The sequence below is a fragment of the Uranotaenia lowii genome, unplaced genomic scaffold, assembly GCF_029784155.1.
Source record: "Uranotaenia lowii strain MFRU-FL unplaced genomic scaffold, ASM2978415v1 HiC_scaffold_1144, whole genome shotgun sequence".
In the NCBI taxonomy this organism is placed as follows: domain Eukaryota; kingdom Metazoa; phylum Arthropoda; class Insecta; order Diptera; family Culicidae; genus Uranotaenia; species Uranotaenia lowii.
The window spans coordinates 1-13,015 of record NW_026597127.1 but is presented as its reverse complement, the minus strand read 5'-3'; the positions used below and the strand labels follow the sequence as shown (position 1 = coordinate 13,015).

General features: G+C 34.1%; 1 long non-coding RNA gene across 1 annotated transcript; it reads right to left on the bottom strand.

The window, feature by feature from the left end:
• Positions 1-359: 359 nt before the first annotated feature.
• Positions 360-11,786, bottom strand: LOC129759156 (uncharacterized). The gene is made up of 2 exons (XR_008740133.1): positions 10,579-11,786; positions 360-908 (listed from the first exon to the last, which is right to left on the bottom strand). It is a non-coding gene; the product is annotated as an uncharacterized LOC129759156 (long non-coding RNA).
• Between the last annotated feature and the right edge of the window lie 1,229 nt (positions 11,787-13,015).

Genomic DNA, 13,015 nt, shown 5'->3' with positions numbered 1-13,015 from the left:
CTGGGCGCTACGAAGATGCTTTCGTCTTCGCCGAATCGGTCTTGGGCTGGGAAAACTTGCCGTCAACACCGTTCTACCGGATGCACTTTTCTGCCCACCCTTTTTGCCACCCACTGCGGCACGAAATTTCCTATTATTTCATCAATTTAACTTTCTCAGTAAAGTGCGAACGACCCGGTTGCGGTTAACCTCAGCCTGACGCTTTTCACGCAGCACCTGTGGTCAATCACTTCCCTGCTCTGGCTTTCCACTTCCGATGAAACCGCTCTTCAATTTTAATCCCATGCGTAATTTCCTTTGGGCGCACTCGCTCTTTCTGCTCTGCTTCTCCCCAGAAACCTTCGCTTTTTATTTTAACAAAAAAAAACCTCCTCAAATGCCCCGAGAGCTCCGAAGAAATATTTTCACAGAGTGGTTTTATAAATATTTGATTAGCTTCTCTTCACTTTTTTCGGCAGATTTGCGCTATTCTCAAACAGGAAAGGAAAAACTTTTCCACAGCTTTCTTTCTCAATTTCCACCGACCGCAAACTAAAGATAACGAATATTAGCTTCTTTTAGCTCACACTTGTTTACACCTTTCTCGTCGTTGTCGAAGCTGCTCGAGCCTTAGCCCCAATTTTCTGGCACTTTCCTTCTACAACACAAGAATAACCTTCAAAGGAAATCACTTTTCACTTTACATTTTAAGCGGAAAAAATAACCCCTCTTCCCTCAAACCACTCCGCCAAAAGGGTTCGCCACCAAACGGGATCACTTCTTCCTTATGGGTTTTTCACCACCCAATTCCGTTTACTGGATATCTATACTTCTCTCCTGTTTGACTCCTTCTCCAGACCGACCGTTGTTATGGCCCCGAAGAATATGAAGAAGGGATTAAGTCGAGAACCAGTCGTCGTCGGCGGCGGCTGAAAGAAAACACCAAAAACACGAAACGCAAATTAGGAACAGGCTAAATTAGATTTTCAATGACGAAATCGTTCATGGCTACGACTATGGAAATCATTTGCTGAATGAGGAAGCGTTTGGTTCATTATTTGCTCACGGCTGATGGCTGGACTTCTAATTAGATAAAGAAAATGGTTGGACATGAGGAAGTTACTTTTAAAATTGTTCATTATGAAAAAATCTTTCGACTTCAGAAATAAATTACTCTGACACAAAATTTTAACTACGTTTTGATTGCAAAAAAGGGGTTTTGGCCACTTTATTGTTAAATAATTTCAATGAAATAAAAAAAAACAAGTTTACTACTTATTTTTTATAATTTATCCACCAATTTTAGCTGTTTAAAAAATGTATTATTTTTTAGTTGTGGGCGGTGTTAGGTGAGAGTTGTGGGCAATTTCAAAACTTTATCTTTTTCACATTTTCTTATGAAAATTTGAAAATTTGTATGTTTTAAAAGATCTGCTTTAGGAAAGATTTCTTCAGATTTTTTAATATCTTTAAACCATTTCATAGTTCATCACGATGTGTTTATAGAAGATGTTTAAAAGACAAAAAAAAAGTGAATAATTTTTTTTCAGAAATTAAAAGTATAGTCATTTTGTGGAAAAGTTTTAAAAAAAATTGGCCGGTGAGTCCCCATACACCATTTTAGTTTTTTTTACTCAAATCGTTATTTTTCTGAAACAAAAAAGAATTACGACGCATTGAAAGATTAGATATTTGGGTTTTCCGAAAACCTTTATTTTTATTTAAAATATTAATTTTAAATGTATTATTTGGAACATCTTTGTGTGCGTTTTCATAATAAAACATGAATGAATATACATAGCAAATGTATGTATATCTAGAAAATCTAATCCATGTGAAAAGAAATTTCAAATAGATAATTTAAAATAGTCCAACGTTATTTGGATGGTTGCCAACTAAATATCAAACATCATTTTTTTTAAAAGCTTGTCCTTTAAAATTATTTTATTATATTTTCAGCTCACATTCATATGGATAAGAACATCATAAAATATAAAATATTTTCATGATACTACTCGTTAACGGCATTCTTGAATTTTATTAACCGACGATTGAATTCCAACAAACCCCAATAGAACAGTTTTTGCGTAATCTAAAAGAAATGCACAAGACTCATAGTGATCATTGGTTTTATCTTTTGATGTTGCTTGATTTTGACAAAACTTTCGGTTTCCTTTACAACGGGGATCAGGTCTAATTTTTACTTCATGAAAATACTTCTAATTCATCTACGGAATCAAGTATCGTCTTAATTTTTGGAACATAGAAACTTGAATAACATGCTGTTAGAAACTTCTCAAAAATATGTTATCAAAACACGAAAATGGGATCAAGCCTTCCAGTCTCTCCTAGAGTTTTTTTTCTTGATTTTTATTATCTTTCAAAAATTTCAGAACTTGACTCGACTTTCGAGTATAATTTAATATCAGTAAATAATTTTACACAAGAGTAAAACTAACCTTCTTCTTCACACTAAGAAAAAAACTTCATCATAAAAATCATAAAACAGCATCACAAGTTTTCAGAAACAGCTCACATCTAGACAGATATATTTTGGCAACCTTGGTTACAAACAAAACGAAATGAAACCCAACGGTAAATGAATGGATCTAACGTTGAAACTGAGTTATGGTAGGTCCCAAAATGGCATAATGTTTGGGAATTTTGATACTCCTCCTTCAAATGAAAGATTAAGGAGTGGAGAGTTAATTTTTGTAGAAGCCTACTCGAAAATATGCTTAGAGGTTCGCACAGATAATATTTTTAAGTATCTATATATATAAAAAGCAATTTCTGTGGGTTTGTTTGTTTGTTTGTTTGTTTGTTTGTTTGTTTGTTTGTTTGTTTGTTTGTTTGTTTGTTTGTTTGTTTGTTTGTTTGTTTGTTTGTTTGTTTGTTTGTTTGTTTGTTTGTTTGTTTGTTTGTTTGTTTGTTTGTTTGTTTGTTTGTTTGTTTGTTTGTTTGTTTGTTTGTTTGTTTGTTTGTTTGTTTGTTTGTTTGTTTGTTTGTTTGTTTGTTTGTTTGTTTGTTTGTTTGTTTGTTTGTTTGTTTGTTTGTTTGTTTGTTTGTTTGTTTGTTTGTTTGTTTGTTTGTTTGTTTGTTTGTTTGTTTGTTTGTTTGTTTGTTTGTTTGTTTGTTTGTTTGTTTGTTTGTTTGTTTGTTTGTTTGTTTGTTTGTTTGTTTGTTTGTTTGTTTGTTTGTTTGTTTGTTTGTTTGTTTGTTTGTTTGTTTGTTTGTTTGTTTGTTTGTTTGTTTGTTTGTTTGTTTGTTTGTTTGTTTGTTTGTTTGTTTGTTTGTTTGTTTGTTTGTTTGTTTGTTTGTTTGTTTGTTTGTTTGTTTGTTTGTTTGTTTGTTTGTTTGTTTGTTTGTTTGTTTGTTTGTTTGTTTGTTTGTTTGTTTGTTTGTTTGTTTGTTTGTTTGTTTGTTTGTTTGTTTGTTTGTTTGTTTGTTTGTTTGTTTGTTTGTTTGTTTGTTTGTTTGTTTGTTTGTTTGTTTGTTTGTTTGTTTGTTTGTTTGTTTGTTTGTTTGTTTGTTTGTTTGTTTGTTTGTTTGTTTGTTTGTTTGTTTGTTTGTTTGTTTATTTGTTTGTTTGTTTGTTTGTTTGTTTGTTTGTTTGTTTGTTTGTTTGTTTGTTTGTTTGTTTGTTTGTTTGTTTGTTTGTTTGTTTGTTTGTTTGTTTGTTTGTTTGTTTGTTTGTCCTCTATAGGCTCAGCCATCTTAAGAGCTAGAGAGCTGAAATTTGGCATGGATACTCATTAGGATCAGGAATGATGAAAAATGTTTTTCAGATTTTCGAATGACCCCTTCTAAAGGGGGTCGTCCATACAAGACAAATACTGTGTTCGCGATATTGACGTTCTTTTTCGTTGGATTGTGACAAAAATTTGCACATAGGGGTTTTGAGAGATGAGAAATTGATTCCAGGTATTGAATTTTGTGTCAGGGGTCGGCAAAAGAGGTCGCCCATATGAAATGTTCAGTGTTTTTACTATATTGACGTTATTATGCATTGAATTGATATGAAAATTTGCACATGAGTGTTTTGAGGGACGAGCAATCGATTACAGGTATTAAATTCAGAGTCAGGGGTTGACCAAAGGGGTCATCCATATCAACTTTTTAATGTTTTTACGATATTGGCGTTATTATGCATTATATTGAGATGAAAATTTGCAGACGGGGATTTTAAGGAACGGACAATCAATTCCAGTTACCAAATTTTTAGAAGGGGTCGGCAAAAGGGGTCGTCCATATCAACTTTTAATTTTTTTTGCGATATTGGCGTTCTTATAGATTTTTTTTGATGAAAATTTGAGTATTTTGAGGAACGATCCATCGATTCCAGGTTTCAAACTCAGGTTTAAAGATCGGCCAAAGGGGTCGTCCATATTAACACTATTTTTGCGATATTAATGGTCAAATACATTGGATTAAGATGGAAACTTGGTACAAGGGAGTTTCAAGGAACGAGTAATTGATTTCAGAGGTCGAATTTTCATTCAGAGGTCTGCGAAAGGGGTCGTCCATATAAAATGTTCAATTTTTTGCGGCATTGACGTTATTATGCCTTAGATTGAGTTGAAAATTTCCACATAGAAGTTTTGAAGAACGCTCATTTTTTCAGGTTTCAAATCTCGAGTCAGGAGTCGGCAAAAATGGTCGTCCATATTATCTGTTCACTGTTTTTGCTAAATGGGGGGTTTTTGTGCGAGTCGAGTGACGTGAATCACAAAATTTCACTTCTTTATCCTGACTCCAGGAAATGTTTCAGAGAAGAAACGTTAGTATGAATGAGCTCCCAAAATCGACCACAGGACATTTAAGCTGAAACTTCTAGCCTAGAGTGGTTTCTGGAGTCGGCACAACGATGTGAAATTTTGCACATCACGTCACGTGACTTTCAGAATAAGCCCCATTGTCTTGATTATACATCGGATTATAATGAAAATCCGCACATGAAAGTTTTATAGCACATGTTATTGATTTCCGGTGTCAAATTTTGACAAGGAATCAGTAAAAGGGTTCGTCTTAATATTTTCGATTTTTTTTTTGCAATAATTACGTTGTTAGGCATCATATCGAGGCAAAAATTTAAACATGAAAGTTTTGCAGGACGAGGAATTGATTCCTGATAACAAACTTTCTAAAGACGACAGACGACAGAAAAAGGGATCGTCCACATTTACTGTTTAATGTTTATGCAATAATTGTTTTATTATCCATGACATGAGATCAAGACAAAAATTCATTCACGGGTGTTTTACAAAACTGACAATGGATTTATGATGTAAAATTTTTAATCAGACGACAGAAAACGGCCGTTAATATTACCTTTAAAATATTTAAAACATAATTTCGTTGTAATGCATCCGAAAAAGACAAAAATTCGAACACGGGTGTTTTTTTCGACAGTCAATCAATTTCTTATTTTAAATTTCCGTTTGGTAGAGAAGCAAATAGGTCGCTTGCATATTCTGTTTAGTAAATTAAGCAATTTTTTGGTGAAAATTCGTCCCAAATACAAACCAAATACAAAATCATCAGTTTTAAAGTTAAATGCGAAACGAAGTTCGTACGGGATCAGCTAGTAAATAGATAAAAATGAAATGGGTATTTGGAATCAGCGCTCCAAAACTAGTCAAAATAGCTCTGTGCACCTTGATGAGTTTTTGTTTTGTCTTGTGTTATTAGCAATTTGCTAAACAATTTTCAATCATGATTAATTTTTGACCTGATTTGATATTTGTTTTAGGATTCGAATTTAATGTATTTTTTAATGTTATGTTATATTTAATGTATTCTATTTCAATGCACTGATTCTTATGGCCGAATCAATTCATTCTTGTTTTTTTCTTGTTAAAATTTTAAAATTTTTCAAAAAATTTTGCTCATTATTATTTTTCAAGTTTTTGTGATGGCTAGGAGTAAAAAATGGTTATTGAAATAAATTTGTTATTTCTTTGATTTTTTGGCATCGTTATTATTTCTAGCTGAATTTGAAATTTGAACCTGAATTTGAATTTTTGAAGTATTTTTGACTTCTTTGAAAAAAGTTTATAGAAATTTTCTTTTTGTTTACTATTCCGCATTTTCTAAAATACGAAAAATTAACGAATTTTTGAAGTCTTAAACCAATTTGAGTTTTTGATATTTTTAGAGCATAAATCAAATAAATTGCAGGCTTCTGAAATTTTTTTCAAAGAAATAAAACTTTTTTTTTATTTTTTAGTACAAACGGAAAAAAAAACAATAAATGATTTCTATCGAAATTTAATTAAAAAAAATGTAGAATTTAACTTTTTCAACCCATTTATTTTTTGAAAATAAGAATAGGTATCCTCAGCCCAAATACTGTTCCATGAGAGAATTATGCAAAATACAGATATACTTAAACCATTATATACCACATAACGAGAAAACGGGAGACACGAATAGCGCTATCTGTCGACAAAAATGGAAGTATTACACTGTGAATTTTTTCAGAGCTTTGATTAGAGATGCCAGGTGTCCTGATTTTTCAATTGACAATAGCTAAAAGTGTGGCATAGCATATCGAAAAGGCGGAAGTAAAAAGAGTACTTTTTGAATGAATATAAATTATTAACAGCGCAAATTCTGACAATTTTTAAAACGTTATCCAAACTCTTTAACATCGTGATTGTAATATTACTATCGATTCAGTTAAAGTTTTGAAAAAAAAAAGAATTAGAAGGGAATGTTATTTGACTCAAAAACGTTAAGGTCAACATTTGTAATAAATGACGAATTTATTATGACTTCTTAATAAACTAAAAATACATTGAATTACGGCATTCAAGATCACATCTGCCAGCGCAGATATAAGACTTTTGCATTGAGAATTTTTGCTAGCTCTTATCGAGTAAACAAACAAACTACACATTCCTATTCAAACATTTGCGCCTTTCGAATTCCTTAAAATTTATTTTATCTCCGTCTTCATTTCGAGATTTCAACAACGATCCATCACCTACAATATGTCATACAAAACGGCAAATCAAAATTAACGGAAGCTAAATAAAAAAAAATAGCTAAGAGACGAAAATTAAATACAGATAAAGTAATATATGATAACATATGATAATGAAAATGATTAATTATTAGTTATTCCTAGTTATACAGTACCGTTCATAATTGTATAGAAATTGGAAGCAGGCCCACTGTCACATCAAATTTGAACTTCCATAACTTTTTACTCTGATAATATTTTTGATCAAATTTTCTGCGGAAGATAGATCAATAATCTCATTATTATATCACAAAATTTGAGCTTCCTTGAGTGTGTGTGGCCTGAGATACAGTAATTCGATGTACCTAAAAAAGTAGCACGCATCGATAGAATTGGCTTAGCAATAGAACAGCACATGTGAGCGCTGCTTGGGTGATTTTTTGCCCGGTCGGACACAATCTCACATGTGTTCGACCCGTCCGTGTTTCAATGTGGGTAGGAATGCGATGGGTTTCTTCATCGCTTCCTATCAACATTGAAACGGCGCGCGGCAAAGAATCACTTAAGTAGTTCAAAAGCTGTTCACACAACAAAAGCCCTGCTCACATTTTCACCAACTATTCAATTTCTTCTACCCAAAGCGCTCTAGCTTTGATCTTTCCACCTATAATACTTTCATGTTCTTTCTAAATATTCTACCTTGAATTTTCACAACTCGCCGAAATGCCAAAAATTAAATAAGAGGATTCTACAACCAGTAAAAATTAATGGAAGTTCAAAGCCGAAATGACAGTGCGCCTGCTTCCAGTTTCGATACAATTATGAACGATACTGTATGTAGATAGTTTTTTGTGTTTTGGATTATCATTTGTTTTGCCATAGTAGAAATTTAATGAATAATAAAAGTATTTCATTTAAAAACCAACACACATGCCATTCGGAACCTGAGATGCATTTTTATCGAATTTCGTCACATTCCATGGCGGGAACAAAATTTTCCCTCTTGCTAATAACAAATCACATGTTGTTTAATGAGCACTCAATTTTCGTGTTAATTTAAAGTGAATGTGCTGATTTTTTTTTCCCTCGATAATAATTTCTTTGATACTTTGCTTCAATTTTTCATTTGTTTAATAATAAACCAATTTGTTTGAAAATTTTCAAATACTTATAAGAAACATCTAGCATGAAATAATAATAACCCCAACTTTTAATACGAATCGTCGAAAAAACCAATTTGTTGCCAAATTTAAAAGCTAAACTCGTCATCTAGTTTAAAAAAATAACGATATTTCTACGTAAATATTTTTTTTCTTAATTTTCAGTTCTTTTCTATTCTGACCGATTGAATTTAAAATCTTTTTCTTAAAAATCACTTTATGCCGATCAAAATTTATCGTTTGAAATAATCAAATAAGGGAGGTAATTGAGAGTGATTATTCCGCTCCATATTATGCTCAGAAATATTTACAAGTATGGAATAGAGATATTTTATTAAACCCCTTTTTGTTTGTTTTTTGATTCACTAAAACTTTTCTGGTGCAAGAATAGAAAGAAATAATAGTATTTTTTATAACTGGCATCCCTGATCATGTCGAGTCCGAAATACACACTATCCACAAGTTAGACGAATTCCTTGAATTAGTGCTTCCATTTTGTCCGATAGAGGATGCTGATGGTGTCGCCTTCTCATTGTATGAAGAAAATAAGTGTTGTGAATATTGTTTTCAATTGTATTTGTATAGTATATAATTTCAGAATCAGTTTTTTTTTTCGTATAAATTTGCCATTTCTTCAGTTATAAATGCTTGATTTTACTCAAATTTGATGCATATTTAAATCTTATAAACAAAGGTTGCCAGAATGCCCGGTTTTTCCGGGTTTGCCCGAATATTTTATACAAAATTAATAAGATACAGTCCGGCCCGGCCTGGTTGCCCAGATTTCATTGAAAAAAATCCCGGATTTTGCCTGGATTTATTCACTTTATTTGGCAAACCAAACCAACAAAATGTGTTTTGTATTTTTTTATGTTTGCCTCTTAAATGAAATTTTCTGAGAAAGTTTTATAAAAATAATCATGAAATGTTTTTTTGGAAGCCAAAACTACGATTTAAAATCTGTCGATGAGTTTGATGAGAAGTTTCTCATCCTATTTTTTTTTTTTATTCTTGTTGAGTATTTTTTGGGTTTTGACAAAATTTGCTCGAATATTGCCCGGATTTTTGGTTACAATTTTGAAATCAAATGTTCGGATTTTTTCAGATTTTCATATAAAATTGCCCGGATTTGTCCGGACTGGACACGTGCTGAAAAAGTTCTGGCAACCTATTATAAAAAAAAACTCCATATCACCATAGCTAGAGGTGATAGTCAAAATCTGGGGCGGGATTATGAAACTCGAAACAATCGAGTTTCGTTCGATTCGACCAACTTTGGTGTTACCGATCTCGATTCGAATGGAATGCTTCGCGATGATCTACTACCCGATTTACTCGAAATCTAGTACTTTAAAATTTAGAACTCGAACGAGATTCGTAATACTGATTCTAGTTCGATTCGAGTTCAGCTCGAAACGGGTAACTCGAATCGAATAGGATTCATAATTTCACCCCTGATAAAAGATTCGAGTTCAGGATGTCAATTTTTTTCATGTAAATTAAAATTTTGATTTTTTTTTTTTCAATAAGTTGGCTTTGTTTTTCATTTCTGGTAATGGTATGACTTACCAGAAAAGGAATGATTTGAATATTCGATTCTGATACATTTGGAATTGTATCAGTGAAGTTTATTATTTTTTCGAGTTCTGTGATGGTTATGAGTAGGAAAATAGAATTAGAAATAAAATTTCTTGATTATTGCGCATTTTTGGTATTGGCAATCAAATGAAAAGTTGGTTTTTCAGACCACTTTTTTGAACTTTTTGTGATCATTTCATTAAAAAAAATATTAAAAAATATTTCTTGACTTCATGATGTAGACATTAACTTCAGCTTTCATATGCATAAGGCAAATATTTTTTTGGACGTGTAATATATGAACTACAGCAGTTTTCCTGAGGCATGTTTTCTCGGATTTTTTTCTCTTTCATGCTGAATAAAGAGAAAACTAGAAGCTTTAGCTATATATAATGTTCTTAACATATTTTACTGACATTACAAGGTTTCTATTGATAAAAGTTTTATATGAAGTTCATAATAATTCAAACGAATTAAATAGATTTTTATTTTGGAGTGTCAAAATGACACTCTAAGTCGGAAAAGGGATTTTTTTTTATCCAGGCTTCCAGGGTTCGTCCATATAAACAGTAAAAATGCAATATTAAAGAACTTTGGAATTCATTTAGGGACCCCGAAGAAATTTTTGTATTTTGAAGCTTCTGAAAAAAGTTACAAGCATTCAAACTTGAAATAGTGTCAAAATGACACTCTAATGCGGTTGAGGGTTAAACAATAATTCCTCAATTTATTTTTAATCAGAATGATATAATCAACGTCGTTCCAAATTTATTGATACCTTGAAAAAATGCATTTTTATGACAAACTTTTATCTTAAGATCCACTACAAATGTTGTTATTGTTATGTTTTAGATAGAAAAACCAATAATGGAAAGGATATACATTTAAATTTACCTCCAATCAGATTGCGCCTGTCGAATTTTCCGTATAATATGTTGCAGGAATAAATTAGTGCTACCAGCTATTTAATCCACATAATTCGGGCAGCTATTTGTGTCATGATCGATGGAATCGTTGAATTTACCCATTCACACAAATCCAACCACCGGCAATTTCCTTAACAAATTATCTACGCTTTGGTCCTGATTTCAGCAAAACCCAACTAAGAATAGTAAACGATCTATCTTCTCGGTTCAGAGCTTCAATTTCTTTGGTATTATTTTTTTCACTTTCTCACTTACGGTAGACACTAAACACACTGATTCACTATATTTTGGCAAAGGTCTTCTCGCTTCTAGCTACCCACAGTGGAGACGCACGTGTTCAACGACACCGGCCTCCGAAGTTTTCTTCTCAATCAATCATCGCGCACTTCCGGTTGACTTTAGTTGGTAATTGGCGGTCATTCCCAGCCATTGACCACCAACAACTATTCGGATTCGAATGGTTTGTAGCTGTTTGTGTAAGTGTGGGTATGTGAATTTTCCACGTTTTCTTCTTCTCCGAGCCAGAGAAAAATGCCACACAGAAATAAACAACAAAACACACACCTTTCCGTATCCGAAACGAAACCGCAAGCAACCTTAGTCTCAGCTCTACGTCCTATGAGTAGGTATTTTATAGCTGCCGAAAAACTTGAACGGAACGTTACTTTACTCTTTTTTTTTTCTTCGTCGTCTCTAACCGGATCTCCTGCTTGATACGCGGCAGCTATTTATGTTTGCTTTCGTTGGTTTTCCTCGGAAAAATGCGCGGAGCTCATGGGGTTCATGAAAGCTGTAAAAGAAACAAACTTTTATGACCGAAGTGATTCTTCCCATTCTCTGCCGTTGTTGGCTGATGATGCTGATGGTGGAAGAAAAGCTGTGAAAGTGCTTCGCTTTATCATTTCAGAGTGATTCACACGGTTTTGCAAAAGGTTTTGCAGGAGGAGGAGGACACTCGCGCTAACTTTCGAGGAGTCAACTTCACTTCACATTCGAAATATTTCACCGTCGTCGCCGTGCGTCTTCGTGAATCGTGAATGGGTGGGTGGAGTAGAGAGCCGCAGAGGCAACAAAGAGTGATTGAAGGTGAGCTTCTGGAAAACTTATTGCTTGCCGTTTCGATTCTCGGGGTTGGTTCGATTCCGAGACGGTGAACGATATTGATGGTTCTCGGGAAAACGCACTTTGCACACTAACGAGAATGTCTTCGGGCCATTCATTCGGCGAGATGTAGGGATTCGCAATTCAGTTCAGCCAGTTCAGATTCGCTCTCATCGTGACGTTTCGTTTTCACGATTGTGTATCTAGCTAGAATGGTGTGCTACTGGCGTTGCTGCTATGAATTACATTGAAAACAGCTAGCACATCGAGCTGGGTCGGTCCGAGCGTTTCCTTAGCGCTATTTCACGGCTCGCGGAATGTACGTGAAGGGTCTAGGGCTACCAGACAAATGACAATTTAAATTCTTAGGGTTGAAGTTCATTGAGTAATACCTTACAAAGTTGGACAACTCAGAAATGGTATGAAGGTTGATACGGTCAAAATTTGGTCAATATCAACTTGACGTATTTCTTTCATTTTTGCATTTAAAAAACCTGAACACCCCTCATTTTGAAGGTGTGTGTGTGTGAAGAATGTTGCTCCTATTTTGATTTTGGAATTCACTCTTCAGTTGTCAAAATGCCGTCCAAGGAAGAAGAGCAACGTATCAAATTTTGCTCGTGAAAATCCGAGCTACTCGCACGCAAAGCTGGCAAAATCGCTAATAGTTGCCAAATCAACCGTTACAAATGTAATTAAAGTGTTTGGGGAACGTTTGTCGACAGCCAGGAAGTCTGGATCGGGGGGAAATCGAAAACCGGAAGCCGCTGAGACGACAAAGAGAGTTGCCGGTAGTTTCAAGCGAATCCCTAACCTCTCTCTCCGAGATGCCGCAAATAAGCTGGGTGTATCGTCTACAACCGTGCATCGAGCCAAAAAACGAGCCAGACTATCGACTTACAAGAAGGTAGTGACTCCAAATCGCAATGATACACGACGATGCTGACGAAGTTTGACTGCGTGGTAATGGACGACGAAACCTACGTCAAAACCGACTACAAGCAGCTTCCGGGACAGGAGTTTTATACGGCAAAAGGAAGGGGAAAGGTAGCAGATATTTTTAAGCACATGAAACTGTCAAAGTTCGCGAAGAAATATCTGTTTTGGCAAGCCATCTGTACCTGTGTACCTGCCAACCAAGAAATTTACGTGAAAGAGTGTTTGAATAAACGTCTGCTGCCTTTCCTGAAGAAACACGGTTGTTCCGAACTGTTTTGGCCGGATTTGGCATCTTGCCATTACGGTAAAAAGGCCATGGAGTGGTACGCCGCCAACAACGTGCAGGTGGTTCCCAAGGACAAGAA